Below are 20,853 nucleotides of genomic sequence, written 5' to 3'. Positions count from 1 at the left end.
CTGAGTCTGACTTCACTGTCTTTTGAAGTTGGCTGACTGGCACACAAAATTTTTATTTCCAATATCATATGAGTATGAATTAAAACAGTAAATACAAATTTCTTGATGTTGATGTAGTTGCCTGATTTCACTTTCTAGATAAAATGATAATTTCAGCACAGATGGTTTCATTCATACAACATGTAACACCTGGATTTGCCTCAATCTGGTCATATGTTTATGGCAGCAATTTTAGATCTTTATTTGCCCTTCCTTCCTCAAATCATTCTAGCCTATTAAAAGTATCAGTTAACATTCAATAGTCCATATTTATCACAATTGTCACATGTCTTGCTCATTCTATGGTGACTCTACCTTTGTTCAGACTCTCTGAGGTGCTGTACATCCAGGACATTTGCCAGTGGGCTAGGGAAGAGTCTATTGATCTTCCAAATTTTAGTCAGTCTCCTGCAATGCCGTATGCGCTAGTCAGCAGATGTTCTGGTGATCAGGTCAGTCTCAAGGCATTCACCAACTGCATATTATGGTCATTAAGCTTCTTTTCAGATGCTCCATTTTACTTACCTCGGATTCTGAGGGCCAGCCATCATTGCGACCATGAACGAAAGTAAAGTTTGCACTCTTATGAGTGAACAGTAATAGTCTTTATTGAATATAACAATTTACAAGGCACAACGAGAAAGGACAGGCTGTTGAAGCCTTCCAGGCTTGGGTTACAGATTCATCAGACCTGATGTTGCAATGACATAGCTCTTTCCTCACAAGCCAAGTAACTAATCCTGGAGTAAAGGTACGATCAACCATTTACTTCACAGACAAATCATTGTGATGCAACTAATGTGCATTGTGTGCTAATACTACCAATAGTCACTTTAAGGCTAAATTGTGTTTTAATTGTATGATAGATTTGCCATCAAAATCAATCAGGTTGATAACAATCTCGTACAACGTGCAGATGCTGTAAATCTAATAAAGCAAACAAAATCAATGTAAACATTTACAGACTCTTCATTAAATCAAGTCTGAGCATTTCTGTAATCCATCTGCGGCAGAAATCTTTTTTTTATTCAAATCTCAATCATATATTCATACACACTGCAAAACTCAATTAAAGATTTTCTGATGCAAAGTAGATTTTATAATTGATGCTTGAGTTTCTTCCTGACCATTTGAAGTAATGAGCTAATAAATCTACACTTTTTAGCTGTCTTCTAATGATTTCAAGATGATATTTGGGCCAAATGTCCGGCAGAATACTGTTGTTATATGTTGTTCTAATTCTTGGAATTCAGCAACATCTGAACCCTTGCAAATCCTTGCAATTGTTGAACAGATTTGTCTCCTGCATATTTTTGCACTTGTCACTGAATAATCCTGGATTCTTTTGGAAAAGACCACTTCAGGCTTGGACAATTACAATTTTTTTCTCTGCTTTATTCCTGTTCCTTGCTCTTGAACTTTCACATTTATTCAAGTTCTATGTTGCACGAATCTGACATTAACGATCTCTTTGCTAAAGACATTTACAGTAGTAACCTTCATACAATCATCACTGTCAAGATATATACATTGTACAGACCACAACAAATCCACTTGTTTTTTTTTGTTGAGAGGTAGGAGAGTTGTGATTCAGAGGTCTATACAAGCAGTTGAAGAAATGTATTGGGAAAGCTTTCTCAATCAGATTTAAATAATGAAAAGCAACACAAGTCTGCACCATATACACCAATTGATGCAGGATAAATAGGCTTGCCTCCACAGGATTGTAATGGTGCAGTGATATTGCCCCTACCTCTGAGCTCCGAGGCCTGGGCTCAAGTCCCATTTCCTGAGGTGGGTGGCAATATCCCTCAATAGGTTGATTTAAAAGGATCAATTGACATCCATCATTACATTTATTGTCCTTCATTCACAGTAAAAACAATCACCAGACAATATTGTTATAATAAGGTGAGGAGGGGAAATTAGGTCCCTCTCAGTCAGTCACAGCAAATAGATTTTATTTCTATTTAACTGACGACTGTCACACTTCAATTGGAATATGATCCACTGGATAAAAATGAGAAAGCCAAATTATATAGTTCTCCTGAGTGAAAGAAAGACAAATTTTGCTACTTATTCTAATCCTGAGAAAATAATAAAGAATATGACATCAAACACAAAACAAACAAATGTAATTAGCTTAAAAAAAGGTGAAGTGTATGTAGTACAGACAGGTAGCCTCAAAGTGAAGCCCAGCTCAGTCTGGACTCAAGGCTTGGTGCAAAATGGAGGCAAGGTGCTAGCATGGATTATGTTGAAAGGACTGTGTTCTGAACTTTTTACTTTGCTATTGTCTATTTTATTCCTACAATCTGTAATGCTGGACTTTTTATTTCTTCATTTTTCTTTTTTTTTCCTAAGAATTTGTACTGAATAATCTGTACCTAGGTACCTTGTATCTGAGATGGTGGCGACTTGTATAGTTTTCACTATGCTCATTTGAGTACATGTGACAATAAAGCTAACTCAATTCAATTCAAAAGGAAAGTGCAGTTTGAAGTACCTATAGTCCTTGAGTTGTGAGAATGACTTGAGTCCTGTCTGTTTAGCTAATGTCCTGTTTCTTCCTCGTTGGCAAAGTTGGCAGATAACCTTGAGCTCTCAGTGAATGGTTGTTTTTTCCCAAGTTCCTTGTTTACTAGGTATTGACTTCAAGTTTGATGGAGGAAGAGCAAGAGAGAGAGAGAGAATGTCTTCTAGTTCTTACTTACAAGTCTATTTTCCCTGTCTCAGATCTGAGGTAGCTGTTGAAAATTGGCTCCATATGTATACCAGAGTTTAGTTCCATCTAGTCATTTTCTTCAAACCCGATCTGAAAGTGACTTTCATCCCAATGTGTAACATCTATAAAGTATTAAAGGGGGCTCCTGTGGTGCAGTGGGTCACTACCTCTGGACCAGGAGACTCAGATTCAATTCCCATACTCCAGAGGTGTGTAATAACATCTCTGAACAGGTTGATTCAAAAATATGTCCAGAAGGTAGCAATGAACCGGGAGACACAGATCTGAACTTCAATGTTTTTCATAACATTGAAAAAAGTACATTTCTGTTCAGACTGATCCTTCTTGATCGATGGATTCATGATCTCAGCTTAACCCAGTCAAATAATAAAACCAGCCATTGAAGGTCAGTTTTTGTCCTTTTTAAAAATCTCAGGTAGACGATCAGTTGATTCAAGTCAAACAGTGTTACTGCAATTTTGCAAAGATTGTAACAATGTAAAGGAAATTCTTCATTCTCTGGTACCCACCAACCACCATGCCTTCCCACTGGAATCTCTAATATACCCATGAAATCACTGTTACTACATCAAAGTATGATTTTGTTTGATTCCTACTATTACTACTAGCTACAATGCATTAATCACAATTTTTGTGCGTTGAGATATTTTCTACATAAACGATGAGGAATAAATGCAGATGTTTTACTGAATCCTTATGTTTTGATTGACATATTGCAGCACTCCAAGATGTATTTGGGGTAATGATTATTAATTGGAAACAAACTATAATCAGAATTAAATAGGAAAATGCAAAATCTTAATATTAAGCAAAGTATTTTGACCTCCCATGCTAATTACAATAGGGGTTCTGAAATGGAGACAATAGATTTATGATAAAGTTTACAATATCACTTTATCAAAGAAATTATCATTTTGGATTAATGTTTAAAGTTACAGATTAATTCATTTTGATTACAAGTCATACTCAAGGGGTGTAATGCACTGGTCAAATCACACCATCAGTTGGGTAGCCTGTTGTAACCTCTGAGACCCAAGTAATATTGTCAAGACCCAGAAGTGATTCTGAGAAAAGCCACAAAAATCAAACTGCTTGTCAGAGGAGTGGCACGGTGGCTCAGTGGTTAGCACTGCTGCCTCACAGTGTCAGGGACCTGGGTTTAATTCCCACCTCGGGCAAGTGTCGGTGTGGAGTTTGCACATTCTCCCCGTGTCTGTGTGGGGTTCCTCCGGGTGCTCTGGTTTCCTCCCACAGTCCAAAGATGCGCAGGGTGGGCGAATTGACCATGCTCAATTGCCCATAGTGTTCGGTGGATTAGTTAGGGGTAAATATAGGGGGGTGGGTTTCTCTTCGGAGGGTTGGTGTGGACTTGTTGGCCTGAAGGGCCTGTTTCCACACTGTAGGTAGTCTAATCTAATCAGGGATGTGTAGATGTAGATGCATTAGCCATGGGAAATGAAGGGTTACAGAGATGGGATGCTCTTTGGAGGGTTGGTGGGCCAAATGACCTGTTTCCACAAGTCAATCTGGGTAACAGATGGAAGCAGATCAGTGAATTAACAGTCATCGCCATGACACCACTGCAGAAACTTACTTACTAATTTTCCCAGAGCATCTCTGGAGACAGGTATTGTCAGACATTGAAAGTCCAGCTTGCCAGATGGAAAATACGATGGGCGAGGTAGAGAATCGCATTACCTTTTCTATTTGAGAATCCAGAATATTCTTGAATACCCCTACAAGCTGCCAAAGACCTTCAGACTCATCTCAAAAGGGAAACTTATGGCTGACAAAGATCCAATTTCTTTTACGTGTCCTTGAAGGACAGGGCATTGGGCCCTGTGATTGGACACAGCAGGTCCAATTTTGACTCCTTACAGTTTCTCATTCATCGGGATGGGCAGTTTCCTGTTTTGAATTATGAGGCGCACTTTTGCATTTCCATTCAGATAACAAAACTATAAATCTAAAATGAAACCACATTTGATTTGTGTTGCAAATAAACAAGGGAGGACTTTGTTTCACAGTAAATGAGTATTCTGTTACATGTGTGGTGTCCATGATAATTTCTTAGACATCATTGCTAAAGGTGTAAAATATTAACAGTGAAGTAAGATAAAGCTACAACAGAATTGAGAACACGAGTATTGCACTACAATGATTGTCATCATCAATGGAACATAATCAGGCAATAACTGACACCAAACTAGAAGGGGACCATGGAGCTAATGACCAAACCATAGGAAAAAGCAATCGTTTTTAAGTAGCGTCCTAAAGGAGAAGCGAGAGATGGAGAAATAGAGGGATTTAGGGAAGAATACAAGAGCCTATTGTCAAGATAACTGAAGCAAGGTTACCAATGGTGGGGCAAAGGCAATTAAGATTGCACAAGTCCAGAGTGAAGGAAGGTAGGGTTCTTAGAGGGTTGTGAGCCTGAATTAGATAGTTACAGAGATAGGGAGGGTCATAGAGGGATTTGAAAGGAAGAATTACAATGTTAAAATAGACGTATTAGTGAACCAAGAGTGATAGGAGGTCAATCAAGGAAAGCATGATACTTGAATAGAAAGCACATTAAAAGACTAACAGCAATCAGTACTAATGTAATTCAAATTAATATTGTTTACAGGTAGACGATCCAAAGTTCCAAAATCTGAAAAACTCCGAAATCCGAAGTATTTTCATGGAATGTGAAGCATCAGTCATGTCTGCATAACATAACAAGGTTTGTTTGGTGGGTGAAGGCCACACCCAGTCGACCCACGTGGCGGTGTGGCCCAGCACTGGCAGGCGTCAATTGTGTATTTCTTTCACTGTGTTTAATTGTTTAATTTCACTGTGAAAATGCCAAAAAGAGCTGCAGGTACAGCTATGCCTAACAATAATAAAAAGAAAAGGAAGCATCTGATGTTATCAATAATGCAGAAAGTAGAGTTATTATAGAAGTTTGATCATGATGTGTCTGTGCGGCATCTTGCTGAAGAATATGGTGTCGGAACTACCACTGTCTATGAATTGAAGGAACAGAAAGAAAGTTACTGAAGTTTTATTGCAACAGTGATGACCATAAACTAATGAAAAATAGGAAAACACTGCATAGGGCAAAAAATGAAGATTTTAACCGTGTGTTGGTGGAGTGGATTTGACAACGAAGAAGTGAAGGTGTGCCACTGACTGGTTTGTTGGTCATGAAACAAGCTAGAAAATATTATAAGAACTGAACATTAAAAGCGAATGTCAATATTCAGAAGGTTGGCTGCAGAAATTTAAGAAGCGTAATAGTGTAAAATACCTGAAAATCTGTGGTGAAAAGGCTTCTGCTGACCATGAGGCAGCTGAAAATTCTATTGATGAATTTGCCAAGATGATATCTGAACAAAGCCTTAGTCCCGAATAAATTTACAATGCTGATGAAACAGCTCTCGACTGGCGCAATGTCCTGAGAAAAACATTAACAACGGCTGATGAGGGAGCACCAATAGGTTTTGAGGATACTGAGGACAGGTTAACTCTTCTTGGGTGTGCCAATGCTGCAGGCACACACAAGGTGAAATTGGCAGTGATTGGGAAAATCAAACATCTGAGATGTCTGAAAGGTGAACACCATTTACCTGTGCAGTATTATGCAAACAAAAAAGCATGGGTAACCCGAGAAATCTTTTTCGACTGGTTCAGTAACCACTTCGTATCAGCGGCACAAGCTCATTGCAGGCAAGCTGGACTGGAAGAAAACTGTAAAATGTTATTGTTCCTGGACAACTGCTCCGCACATCCCCCTGCTGAACTTCTTGTGAAAAATAATGCTTTTGGCATTTACTTGCCCCCAAATGTGACATCTGTATTTTGCACTCCATGAAGAGCAAGTATAAAGACTGCTTTTTAAACTGTATGCTTACTGTAGTCAACAGAGAGGTAGGAATCCAAGACTTCCTGGAAGAGTTTAATGTTAAGGATGCCATTTACGCAGTTGCTAATGCTTGGAATGATGTTGATAAATCAGCATTAGCAAATGCTTGGCATAGATTCTGGCCTACAATGATGTTTGATGTAAGTACAACTACAGACGAAGACTTTGAAGCATTTTGTGTCACTGAAGAGAAAAAGATGATAGCAAACCTTGTGAGTTACGCACAAAGTTTATCGGACAAAAGTGTAAATAAATTACAGGAAGCTGATATTGAAGAAATGCTGAACATTGAAAATGATGCACCTTGAGCAATGGGAAAATTGCTGAAATGGTTTTAAATACAAATAAGTGTGAGGATAGTAGTGATGATGATGATGAGTTAGTGAACACAGTTGAAAACGTTCCCATAGGTGAAAATGTGTGATCAGTTAGTTGCTGGCCTGAACAACATTAATTTATCAGTGAGCAAGAGATTATGGCAATTTACTCAATTAAAAAAAGATTGCTTAGACAGAAACCTATGTTAATGAGATAGATGACACTTGAAGAAGTCTTCAAAAATACCGCCTGCCATAGTGCTGAAGCTGTGTATGTTTAAGTTTTACTGCATATTTTTCTTGGAATGTTTTTTTTTCTGTAAATAAAATGTTATTGAATATTTATGGTCTATGTATTTCATTTATCAGTATATTACTTGATAAATAAACTGTGGTGGTATTTCTAGTCTTTATTTATTCCACTTAGTGTGACTATTCATACATTTTGCTGCAGTATTGATGCTTGATTACGTGATGCTGCCCTGGACCCTACAGGGGGTGCTACAAATGTTCCGAAATCTGAAAAATTCCGAATTCCGAAAAATAGCTAGTCCCGACGATTTCTGTACTAACAATAATACCAGAGTGCAGTTACTACTATTGTATTATTTTTAACAATTGTTAAAGAAGCGCATTCATCAAGTCATTCAATAAATCAAAAAATATAAGTAAATTGTTTCCACCATTTGGAATGCTTTCTGTCTTAGTTTTCTCAAGTGTACAGATGATTCCCTAATAATGTTATATTATGTTTTCAACATTTAACTACTGGCATGCTGGGGTGATGCTTCAGCAGATTTACCCAATGAGTAACCAACATGCAGTCTAGAAAATGATTTTGCTATGAGTCGATCTCAGATGAGAGGAGGAAATGAGTACAGAGAGGGACAGGGACTTGGCCCAGTCATCTTCTTATAATGATTCCCACACAAACATGTCTTGCAGATATTCCACTGTTGAGGCATCTTCCTAAATATCAATCTGAACAACCAGCATTGACACACACATCCGCATCTTTCTACCAGCTCAATTCCATCCTTCACAGTTGCCCTTCATTCCATCTTCTCATGATATGTCATTCTCATACGTATAACACTTTTCTCCTTCTAGGAGAAGAGATCACAGCCATCAGTGAGAGGCAGTGAATCTATTTATCTCCATTCCTGATGAAGAACTTAGGCTTGAACCGTTGATTCTCCTGCTCCTCAGATGCTGCCAGACTGGCTGTGCTTTTCCAGCAGATCTACAGTGAATCTACAGTAGCCCTCCAGTCGTTGACAACCAGACAGCTGTGGAAGGTAATGGACCAGAGGTCAGCAGATTTTGGAATGATGGCAAGATCAGGTCCCTAGATACTGATAGAATAAGTTTTCACAGACACACTTATGTTGACTTATTATCAGCAGTCACTGAAGATGAACATGAACTATTCTGACTTTGAACCCTTTCACCTGTGTTTTCACCATGAAACAGAAGATGGAGAAAGGGTGTAAGGAAGTGGGGTCATGTTCACATCTCTGTAGAACATGATTGCACCACTATTCTGGATTAGTGGTGCTGGAAGAGCACAGCAGTTCAGGCAGCATCCAAGGAGCAGTAAAATCAACATTTCGGGCAAAAGCCCTTCATCAGGAATAAAGGCAGAGAGCCTGAAACATGGAGAGATAAGCTAGTGGAGGGTGGGGGTGGGGAGATTGCACCACTACCCTACTCTCTTGTCAATTCCTGTCCAGTGTAAACTTACCACTTAATAATTTGGAAGTACTAGCTTTCAGAGTGCCTTCATCAGGCATCTGTGGAGCAGGACCATAGGACACAGAATGTATAGCAAAAGATTACAGTGTCATGCAACTGAAATGATATATTGAACAAACCTAGATTGTTGTTAAGTGTTTCATTTTTGAATGGGTTACAGGTTTCGGTTCATTAATATGTAAACCCCAGAACTTCTTTTAAGTCACATTGTCGAGGAGGTCCTCAGGAGACAGACATAGGTTGCAACCAACAAGATACCCTTCATTGTCCAGTGCTTCCCATGAGCCAAAGAACCAAGCCATGTTCTTCACAGCCTACAACACATTATCGATGAGGATGAGCAACTCGCCAAGACCTTCCTTATGCCTCCATTTCTCGCGTTTAAACAACCACCAAACCTTAAACACACCATCGCTCACAACAAATTTTCCAGCCTTCAGGACAACATTGACCACAACATCGTACAACTCTGTCATGGCAACCACTGCAAGACATGTCAGAGTGTAAATATGGATACCACCATTACATGTGGGGATACCACCCACCCTGTAAGCAGTAGGTACTCATGTGACTTGGCCAACATTGTCTATCTCATACGCTGCAGGGAATGGTACGTTGACGAGACCGAGCAGAGGCTATGGCAATGGATGAATGGACATCTCACAACAATCACCAGCCAGGAGTGTTCCCTCCCTTTAAAGGGAACACTTCAGCAGTCAGGGACATTCAGCCTCAGATTTTCGAGAGACCATCCCGCAAGGCGGACTTCGGGAGAGGCAAGAACACAATAGCCGAGCAGAGGCTGATAGCCAAGTTCAGTACCCATGAGGATGACCTCAACCAGGACCTCGGGATCATGTTACACTGCAGGTGACTCCACTACACCACACACACACACACACACACACACACACACACTCTTACATACTCACATACTCATGCAGACCCTTTCTCTCATATGCATACACATACGCCCCCCCCACACTCACACCCCCGCACACAGCCTCTCACAGGCTTATACTCTATCACACTCACACATACGCACTTTACCAAGCTTGCACACACATAAATACACACTCTCTCACATGCACCTACACTCACAGGCACACACTCACTCTCTCTCTCTCTCTCTCATGCACAGCCACACACATATAAGTCTATGGGGTGAATTTGTATTTGCGAATTACATTTGCAGATATTTTTCTCAAAAAGCACACAATCTGCAGGCAGTCAATCCATGTAATATTTTATAAATTCCACTTTGGAAATAGAACCAATTTGACTCAAGATTGGGATACAGACAGACTCTAACCTCACATCTTTAATGCATTGTCTGAGCTGAGATGTCACTCCTAATGGCTGTCAATGTGGTCATAGTTCGCAAATTCTATATCAGCAGGTCCTTCCAGTCTCTCCTGACTTGTACCTTCTATATGGTGGACAAGCTTTGAGGAGTTAGGAGATTAGATGTTTTTTGGAGGATTCCTAGTCTCTGACCTGTTCTTAGAGCCACAGTACCTACATGGCCAATCCAATTCAGTTCTTGGTCTATGGTAATGCCGAGAATGTAAATGGACATGTGAATGTGCACGTTGGAGATTTTCATAGCCTGGCATTTATGTGGTGCAGAAGTTACTTGACACTTGTCAGCGCAAACCTGGGTATTCTGTAAGTCTTACTATACTTGAATATGGACTCTTCAGTATCTAAGGAGTCAACTGTAGTTCTGATTCTTGTGCAATAACCAAAAAACATCCCCACACTGATCTGATGATGCAGGGAAAGTTATTGATGAAGCAGTAGAAGACAGCTGGGCCTATGACACTACCCTGAGGAACTCCTGACCAGATACCCTAGGGAAGAAGTGACTGACTTCCAACAACCACAAATACTGTCTTTTGTATTGGGTTTGATTATAACCAGAGATGTGTTCACCCCCATTTTCCAATGGTTTTGATAAGGCTCCCTGATGCCATAATGGGTCAAATGCTACCTTGATGGCCAAGGGCAGTAACTCTCACCCACCTTGTACCACTTCTCCTTTCCTCACTCTGCCCCCAGCCCATTCACCACCTCCATCCTTGGAATTTTGTTGCATTGTCCATGTATAATTTAAGACTGTGACAAGGCCAGGAGCTAGCTGTCCCTGGCAGAATGCAAAATAAGTTTCAGTGAGCAGCATACTGCTATGTAAATGCTGTGTGATAGTTCTGTTGAATACTTTCACCTTGGGAGAGAACTGCTGGTTCATCTTCCACAGATCGCTCGTTGGATGCTGCCTGAACTGCTGTGCTCTTCCAGCACCACTAATCCAGTATTTGGTTTTCAGCATCTGCAGTCATTGTTTTTACCTTCCACAGATCCAATGCTATCCACAACCTCAGCAATTCTAGGAATCTGCTGGAGGGCAGTTTGCTGAATGCTGTGAGACACATACAAGACCTTTTGAATACTGGCATTCTCAGCTAAGATTCCTTCAGTCGAAGCCTGTCAATGAGTCTGTTGCAATGTGTTTTGGTGACGTGCTACTTGAATGCTGGAACTGTTTGGAAATTGTGTGACGTGGGTGTGAGGTTTGCAGTATGTGAGGATGCATGAATATCCAATATGTTTGTTCATCCTGATGAGCGGTTATGGGAGTGTGGTGCACGGAGCATTGTCTGAAATTGGCAGAAAACCCACTGGAAAAAGACATTTGAAAATATATTTGCTGACCCCGTCCACTTGTGTTCATCATGGAACTTTTTTATCCAGGTCCTTGGGCCAGATATTTGGCTTTGCCCTCAACAGCCAGCTGTTCTGACTGACTTTGCCGTATCTGTCTTGAGAGCACCTGACCTCCTCCAAATACATCACCTCTTTCCTCTATCTACCCTTCTGAAATGAAATCCCCAACATTGGATGTCATGGTTGCTCAGAATGCCAGAGACCTGGATTTGATTCCATTCTTGGATGAATGCCTGTATGGAGTTTGGACATTCTCTCCATGTCTGGATGCATGGTTTACTCCCACAGTCTAAAAATGCTCAAGTTAGGTGGTTTGGCCATGCAAAATTGCCCACAGTGTCCAGGGACATGCAGGTTAGGTGGATTAGCCATGGGAAATGCAGCGTAACAAGGATAGGGTAGGGATTAGATCTGGATGGGATACTCTTCAGAGGATCAGTATGGAGTTGAAGGTTGAATGTCCTGCCTCCACACTGTAGGGGTTCTGTGATTGCATTCAAGAACCTCAGAACTCCCTCGTTGACATTGTGCCCATTATTCTTTTATCTTCTTGCTCTTATGCACTTCCCAGCCAAATGAATAGGCTGATACAGCAAGAATTCAACTCATTTTCAAGAGCCATAAACTCTTGCAGGCTAACTTTAAGAGATGCTAACTTGTGCTTGCCTTGCATGATTGTGTAATGAAGCCACACTACAATAGTTTAGGGCTGCTTGCCACAGTCATGGAAATTAGTAGGCAGCACAATATTTACATTACACTCAATGGATGCAGGTTGAACAACTTCTCAGAATTAGGTGAGCAAGTTGTGATGGAGGAAATTTACCTGTTCCTTTCCCTCCCTCTATTATTAAGGTACATTACCCATTCGTGACTTCATTCTGATAGCAATCACAAGCAGAGAACCGCAGGCTTAAACCTCATTCAATCAGTATATATGATTGATTAGACTGTTAATATACTGCACCAATATATTTGATCTGTGTATCTTTATTCTACTCGTGAATCTGCCTTCATAGCATACAAATAATAAAAAGATGATTAAGACATCTTGATCAACCACGTGAGTTGATTATCATAGCAATCTTATCACTGTTTATGTTGCTTGTCATGAATGTGGTCTTTTATTGCATTTGCAGTCAATTTTTAGAATTTTCCTTGTACAAATAAATAGGCTAATATTAACAAAACTAATTAAATTTTTATGTTCTTGTTGACTGATGAGCTAGTATCAGTAGCTGTATTGTAGCTTTCTGTTATTTGATATTTCCTTCTCTTGTGCATCATTTATCAGCAAATGGAAATTTATACTTTGCTCTGTTATTTAATTGATATGAGTTTTAATAGTTCACTCCTGCACACAATGCTTTAATTGATTAGTATTTTATCCTCATCATAAAGGTTTCTTTAAAAATGGTATCACATGAAATTTTGATATTGAGATTCTGAATCGTTTTGTTCTATTTAAAGTTTTGTCTTTTTTTGTTTAATTCCATTGTCTGGAACCAATTCAGATTTGATCTCATATGCAGATATTGGCCTCCTGAATGCCCAAATTATCTGGAAAGCTTCTGGTGTAATATTTAGGGACAGCATGGGACTTGTTCATTCTGGAAGGATTTTTCAAATTGCTTCAACTCCTGCAATTAGTTAATATGCACCCATGTTGAAACAAGGCAGAAACAGTAGTTCAGGCAAACTAGAGGTGGATGGTTGTTTGTCACCATTATTCCAAACATAAGTCATCAGATTAGGGGCACCTTGAGCCTTTTGCACTGTTCAGTGAGATCAATAGCCTCAACCTTTTTCCTGCCTCCACAACACCCCCCAAAAAAAGGAATTCAGTTAGTCACACTCCCTCTTTTCTTAACATTTCTTTTTCTCAATTAAACAATTCGCTTTTGAAGGTTATTCTTCGATCTGTCTCCACCTCCAATTCAGACAATGCATTCCAAATCCAAGTAATTCCTTGCATAAAAATGGTTTTGCCTTGTATTTCTTCTGGTTCTCTCGCTAATCAGCTTAGACCTGTGCCTTCTCACTGTGGAGTTTTATATTTAGCTGTCCTTTCGCTTCATCAGTTTTAGTCTTGCAATGGCAAGCATTCTGTGCCATTAAGTTCAGAAGGTTGACAGAGATTTACCAATATTGTAGCTGCCACCCAATTTCCTTGTTCACTTTGACACCATTCTAACTTGTACAGTATGAATAAATCTTTGGCTGGTTCAAGAATTGGTTGAAATACATATTTGACTTCACTGGCTTAGAAAAGTCTTTTCATTACAGTACAAGTTTGTCGACTCAATAGCATATTACTTGTAACCGTTTCATGTTCAGCTAGCTTTAGCAGTTTCTGATAAACAGTAGTGAAGGCTGAAAGATAATAATCCTCCTGCCAATGAATTATGTCACATAAAGCTTTATTTGATTTTCTGCACTGGCCTGTCAGTAATGCCTCAACTTTAATTTATCACTTTAAAAAATATTTTGATATAATCATTGTGTTTTGCATATTATTTTTATTACTGGTAAGGGCAAAGTTTTCTTCATTCACTTAAAGTTTATGTTTTCTTTATGCAATTATACTGCTGTTAGAAATTGGAACTAACAGAACTAGTTATCAAATTTCTCTGGCTTGCTTGCAAATTCAACTATTAGCTAAATAGTAATTATGTAATTCATGTCAAAATTAATTATGTGCTATTCGTGTCAGTTTATTTGAATTTAATTGTTTGCTGTCACTGTAATAGATTTGTATACGTTTCCATTAGACATATATTATGAAGAGTTTAAAATAATGGAGTTTTTAGTATGTGGGGCCCAGGCATTATGTAGTGCACAGACACTGCGAGATCTTGATTATATTTGAAGTTCTTGTCAGTTAGGGACAGCGTGTGGAGTCTGTGAGAGATTATACAGCTGCTGCTATCAGTTAGGGTTAGTTTGTGGAGCCACTGAGTCATACTGTAGTTGGTGCTAAAGCACTTTTGTTATGCAGAACCACGTCAAGATGTTGTTTCATAAATTCAAAAGTTAACCCTTTTACCGTATGGAGCTAGATTTGTTATATTATTGAGAGTTATAAAGTGGAAAAGAATATGAGCACCCTAGGATGAGTATGCATTCTTTACTAAGAATTTAGTAAAGCTCATTTACATCTCTTAATGAAAGAGGGAATTGGTATAATTGCTAAATGGGAAAAAAATCAGGTGCATTTATATAGTGCCTTTCACAGACTCTGAATGTCTCAAAGTGTTTTACAGTCAATGAACTATTTTTGAGTGTAGTCACAGTTTTAATGTGGGAAACACAGCAGCAAGTTTGCATACTTTAATCAACTACAGATGACAATCTGATCATGGCCACAAAATCTTTTCATGAGAGATTGGTTGATTAATAAATTTTGGCCAGTTATCTGGGATAATCTATTGCTTTTCTTTGAAATTGTATCATGAACGTTTTGACATCCACCTGAGAAGTCAGGCAACACTGTGGTTTAATGTCTCATCTGAAAGCTAGCAGCTCAAAAAGTGTTGCTTTCACTCAGTACTTTTCTGGAGTGCGAGCTCATATTTAAGTGTACAGTAAAACAATTTTGGTTTGAGAAAGATTTTGAATGGTTTGCATTTGCATATGGATGATTACTTTATAAAAGCTATGAACTGATTTATCCCAAACCTTTCCCATCACCAGAGAAGATCCCAATACATAGTCATATGAAGGAAAACTATTCCCTTTCATTTGGAAAAGTCTTTAGAAACTGATACTACTTGTGATAGCATGAATCTACCACTAGTTTCAACAGTAAAATTAGCAACAGCTTTTTAGTATGACTGAACAATGTATGTAAGTAGTTCTGGTGGCAAGACTTATTTTTCTAAGTTAATTGGTTTATCTAGTTTGATACCAAACAATCACTCCCCCCAACCTCAGAACCCACTCACCCTTTTTAGTACCTCACTGAGGTAGCTACTCAATAATGAAGAGAACCTTGAGAAACTGAAGGATTTCTACCAGCGCTGGGAATATTGATGAGTGACCTAACTTCAAGATTACTAAGATTAGTGTAGAATAGATAGTGATCAATTGTCTCCACTGGTCAGTGAGACAGTCAGGAAGGTTCTGAGGAAGGTTCACTGGGCTCGAAATATTGACTTTGATTTCTCTTTTCAGATGCTGCCAGACCTGCTGAGCTTTCCAGAAACTTCTGTTTTTGTTTCTGATTTACAGCATCGACAGTTCTTTCTTTTTTAATGAAGGGTCACACATTTGAGAAAATCAAAAGAATTAAGAAAGGAGGTTGGAAAGAACATGGTTTATACAGTGAATGGTTAGAATTGTTAATTCTCTGCCAAGTACTTTCATTGAAAGACCCAATAAATTATTTTGAAAGCGAATTTGGAAAAATAGAATGAGGAATGGAATAGTAACATTGGACCAGGCAGCTCCTTTGTAGAAAAATCCAAATTGGATAGCTGCAGGTCAATCCTCTGCTGTAGCATTCTGTCGTATGTTACTCCAAAAAAACAATTGTTACTGGGGATTCAATTGTGGGAAGCATCACAAAGAAGGCCAATTCAAGTTGGATCTGATGTCCAGAAATGAACACTTCAGAGTTTTGGCCATTCATTAGAAATCAAGTGTGGGAACTGTGGCTGACTTTAATAAAGACATAGAACCTTAATCTCATCCTTGTGGGTCCACCAATCTTATTTATTTAGTTTCTTCTTAATAGATGATATTTACCTGGACTCAATTGCTAACCATGTTATTAAATTCCCTATTCCAATAAATTATTATGCAGAGCTGTGAGTCAGAGATAACTCAACACAAACTAGAATGCCATTGAAGAGTTTCATCTTTCCACTGGAGAAACATTTTCAGCTGCAGAACTGCAGATTATTGATCTTCTTGTGTCAATGTGGAATATTTAATAAAACATATATAATAAAAATTACAAGCATTTTATAACAATGTTTTTAGTGGAATAAATTCCATTAATAACAGAATGCTCAAGCTCATTGAGTTTCATGTTAAAACAAGCAAGTATGTATCTAATAACATATATTTTGCATAAATTATGCAAGTTAGAGGTCACGTCATATGAAGGCAAATATAAATTGGTTATCTGATTTATGCAAGTTATAACTGACTGTTTTTCATTTGAAAGCAGTATCTGCCTGGAATTGTGTATTAGGATGTAGTTACCCTCAATTCTTAGAAGGGTGATCCTGACTTTAGCTGTCTACTCAGACAGAGAGAGACAGTGGAAACTCATGAAAAGTTATCAACTTGAAACAATAACTTTGTTCTTCTCTTTCCACAGATGCTGCTTGATCTGCTGATTGTATTTCAGTACTTTCTGCTTTAAATTCCACACTTTCATTGAACATGGCATTTTTCTTTTGTTTAAGCTAGAAGCAAGTTGCTTCCCACGCGGAGTGCAAGACACTTACATTGTGACTGGCTCAAGAGCTACATTGGCAGATGGTTGACAGTGAACAGCCAGACTGCTCTTTTGATCAAGGAGTGGTTAATATTGTAGAGAAGTCTGAAATAAATTGAAAATAAAACCCATTGGAGAAAGTAGAACAACATTTTTTGAAAGAAGAAAGTTAACTATCTATATATCATTTGACAAAAGTGAGGGTTACACAATGCATTTATTTGGACAACATTGTACAAAGTGCACTAGGTAATAATGGAGCTTTATAGAGAGTTTCAAGATATTTGTGACTTTATCAGGGAAGTTTATAATCCATAAAATAAATGACGTGCCTGCTGAACTGCAGTTGGCCTGTATTTTTTTGCAGAACTCCCATAACCCTTTTCAAAGCTTTATATCACTGTAATTCAGGGTGAGCCAAAGGCAAAACTTTCCATTTCGCTTAAACAAATATTATAAGCAAATCACTTTTGAAACAGGTCATTTGCAAAGGATATTTTTCACAGGAATTGCTGCGCATTTGTTCTTACTTCTTCAGCCAATTTGTCTCATTTACTGAAGCGAAGTCTATTGGGACACAGAAGCTCAGCCCAAATTCAGAGATAGGCGTCTGACAAGGTAAAACAAAGCACAGAGATTAAAAACATGCTCTGGGCAGACAGGAGCCTAACTCTCCCTGTTAAAGATTATTCAGACTCCTCTGGAAACCTCCACATTCTCTGAAATCCTGGCAGTAGTCTAGCAATCTTGTGTAAATTGACTAAATTAACCCATTGCACACATGTTGCTGCAAGTGTAAGATCCATTACATAATTATAAAGTTCTCTTTAATCCAGCTCTAAAATTAAATATAAAACAGAGAGTATATTTTGAAGAGTTCCTGTTGCTAAATGATATTATTTTCATGCCATCCATAGCTATCTATGTAATTCCTCTTCTGTCAGGACAACAGAAAGTTGAGATGCAAACGCCTCCCTTCCTTGCAATGTCAATGTTTTCTTCATGGTTTGGCTTAGAAAGAGAGTGTCTTTGCTGGGCACTTTTAAAACAAGTCATTTGCATTTGTTTATTGTAAGAAGTTGGAGCTGCCACCCTAGTACAGAACTAAAAGAGTTTAAAATAGAACATTGACGAGAGGCAATTCTGTACCGCCTCTCAGTGAGTCACAGAACATTAGAAGTCACAGATTAGACACGAGTAAGTTAGAAACATTTAAAAAGACTGTTACTGCTCAAAGGGTGAATAAAGATGTCCTACAACTCTGTTACTTATCCTGATTTTATTTGCACAATTGTTCTGTAGCTTGTTCTGCTTATGTATTTACCTGCTTACTGACATTTTGATGCACTCTGTAATGCAATGTAATTGTCACTACACTATCCACTTGCACATATGTCTTTCTGGCATTTTTGTCAACTGATTTGAAGTGGAAGCATGAAGTGGATTCAATCTCATAATACACCAACTTTGAAGTAATGTTGACAAATCTACTGCACAAAAATAGATATTTACCAAAGTAAAATGAATGCTTGAGTTACAGAACTGCCAGCCTTTCCTTCTTATAATTGTATGTGCTCATGCTGAGCAGACAAATTGGTTGCAACATCAGAAATTTGAACATTTTTATGTTTAAGATCCAATTTCCGCCAACAAGCTTTCTCCAGTCAGGTTTAGACAAAGAAACTATAAGAAAACATGGAATGAAAAATAGTTATCTATCTTGCGAGCCTAGAATTGGCTGCATGAAAAGAAGTCATAGTTGGGACTTATACAAAGCTTACTCATTTTTGGAACCATTAGATATATTTTTCATTGCAGGCTCGTCGTTGTGATATATCGGTCTCTAAGGACCTATTTCATTTAATTAGTGAGTTAAAAATGTCAAAGTGTGACTCACTTCTCTTCAAATTAGTTACATCTAGGGACTCTGACTAGGAATGCTTTAAAGAAATGAAGGAGTTGCAAAGGAGTTACTCCCTCTAGTAGTTCATTAGGAGAGTCAATTAGAAATCCAGATAAATGATTAATTTTAGGAACGTTTCAAAATGGAATATGCAATAATGATTTAAAACCTTATTTCAGAGAAGGTTGAAAGATTTCTGTAAACTAAAGAATGCACTGATTGACAACTTTCCACTTTATGCAGACTTCTGACACCAAATGACCGTTTAAAAATTATATTTCTTTAAACGTCACAATAAATTGCATAAATGTAGTGACATTCATGATCAATATTATTATCTTATTCTACAATATCAATTAAAAAATGAAAAAGTTGGCTTGTATTTAATTCATTTCATTTGTTTAATCACATCAATTTAATGACTGTCTCATTTTACATGAGAGTTCAATATTTTGATGCAGGTTGAACGCATTATGCTATGAAAAGTTCCTTCTTTTCTTTACTATATGACTGATTCAGTTGTATTGGTACAAAACACTGAGGTTTACTCTGACATTGATCCTGCATCACCACAAATTCATGACAAAGGGTCTCCTAAACTGGCCATTAAGTTCTCAGTGTTGGTTCTGCAGCTGGAGGTGCTGGGTTAGCTCAGGGCACACACATCACACTGTTAACTTTTCATGTTTCTGTTTGCAAATCCAATCTCTATTCAATTTGTCTCACTATTCAGTTGTGTTACTAAGTAATTGTCAAGTTTATCAGTGGGAGTTGTCTAGCGACTGCCAGCAGACTGACAGAATGCACACCTCATGTAAAGTCAACACACCAGAAATGTTTTTGTTTTTCACTGTCATGGCCAGTGAAACAATGAAAACTTAGAGTCAGAAATGTATTGAACATGAAAAATACACATATATATTTGTGAAAATTGTGAATTGTAAATCTGAAATAAATAGAGAATGCTAAATATACACAGACGTTGTTTATATCCTGTTAAAGAGAGAGGCAAGTTAATTTTTTGGGCACAGACCCTTCCTCAGAATTATTCAGAGAGAAAGCTAATATCCAAAATATTATTCTATTTCTCATTTTACACGCACTCTACTTGTGAGTGTCCCACATGCAAATATTTATCTCAGCATGAAGGGATTTTATGAATAAATAATTTAATGTGACAACATCTCTTGTGAACTCCAAATAGGAATGGAATCACAGTTTTAAAAGGCCTGTTTGAATTTAATTACAAACTAGACTATCTTTTAAAAGTGAATTCTAAAAGAAGAGTTAAATCAATATTAAACATAACACGTTTTAATCATTGTGAGGTAAACAGTGTGCTCTTTAAAATATAAATTTGGATGTTCATGTTCTTAAAATAGTGCAAGCACACAAAATACCTATATTAAATTCCTCACAAGATAAAATTATACATGTTCATCAAATGCCTCAACTCTATGGTTGATTTAAATGTAAAACAAGTCAATAAGATTGTACAATGTGATTGGCACATCAAGATATTCTTTATGTGGTTAGTATCATTAAAACCAATAGTTTCTTACAATAATTTGGATGTAATAAATCAATGTACAATATTCAGAAATTAATACCTGCTTGGATAACAGCTCTTAAAAATCATGTCTTATCATAGTAAATTAGCAAGTTCCAACAGACATTCAATACTCATATTATCTTAAAATGAATTTCCTTGACAGTGTATCCCTAGAGACATACTGTTCACAATAATTAGTATAACGTGTTGGATATGTTTTTAAGAAATGAACCATCTCAGGGCAAATACTATTGGTTAGATTTCAATTGTGGTTTGAGTACTTGATGTATAAATGAATAAATTCCATGAAAAGGCATTGTACCTATCAATTCAGTACTTAATTTAAATTATTAAATATATGGAGTACACAAGATTCTCACACTGGACCACGTTAAGTGACCAGGGTTCAGCAGTGAAGATTGTTGGGGACCTTCCAGGAGCAGCAATTACTGTTTCATATG

This window comes from Chiloscyllium punctatum, chromosome 37 (assembly GCF_047496795.1).
Source record: "Chiloscyllium punctatum isolate Juve2018m chromosome 37, sChiPun1.3, whole genome shotgun sequence".
Classification (NCBI taxonomy): Eukaryota; Metazoa; Chordata; class Chondrichthyes; order Orectolobiformes; family Hemiscylliidae; genus Chiloscyllium; species Chiloscyllium punctatum.
The sequence above is the reverse complement of the archived record's forward strand: the minus strand, read 5'-3'. Positions refer to the sequence as shown.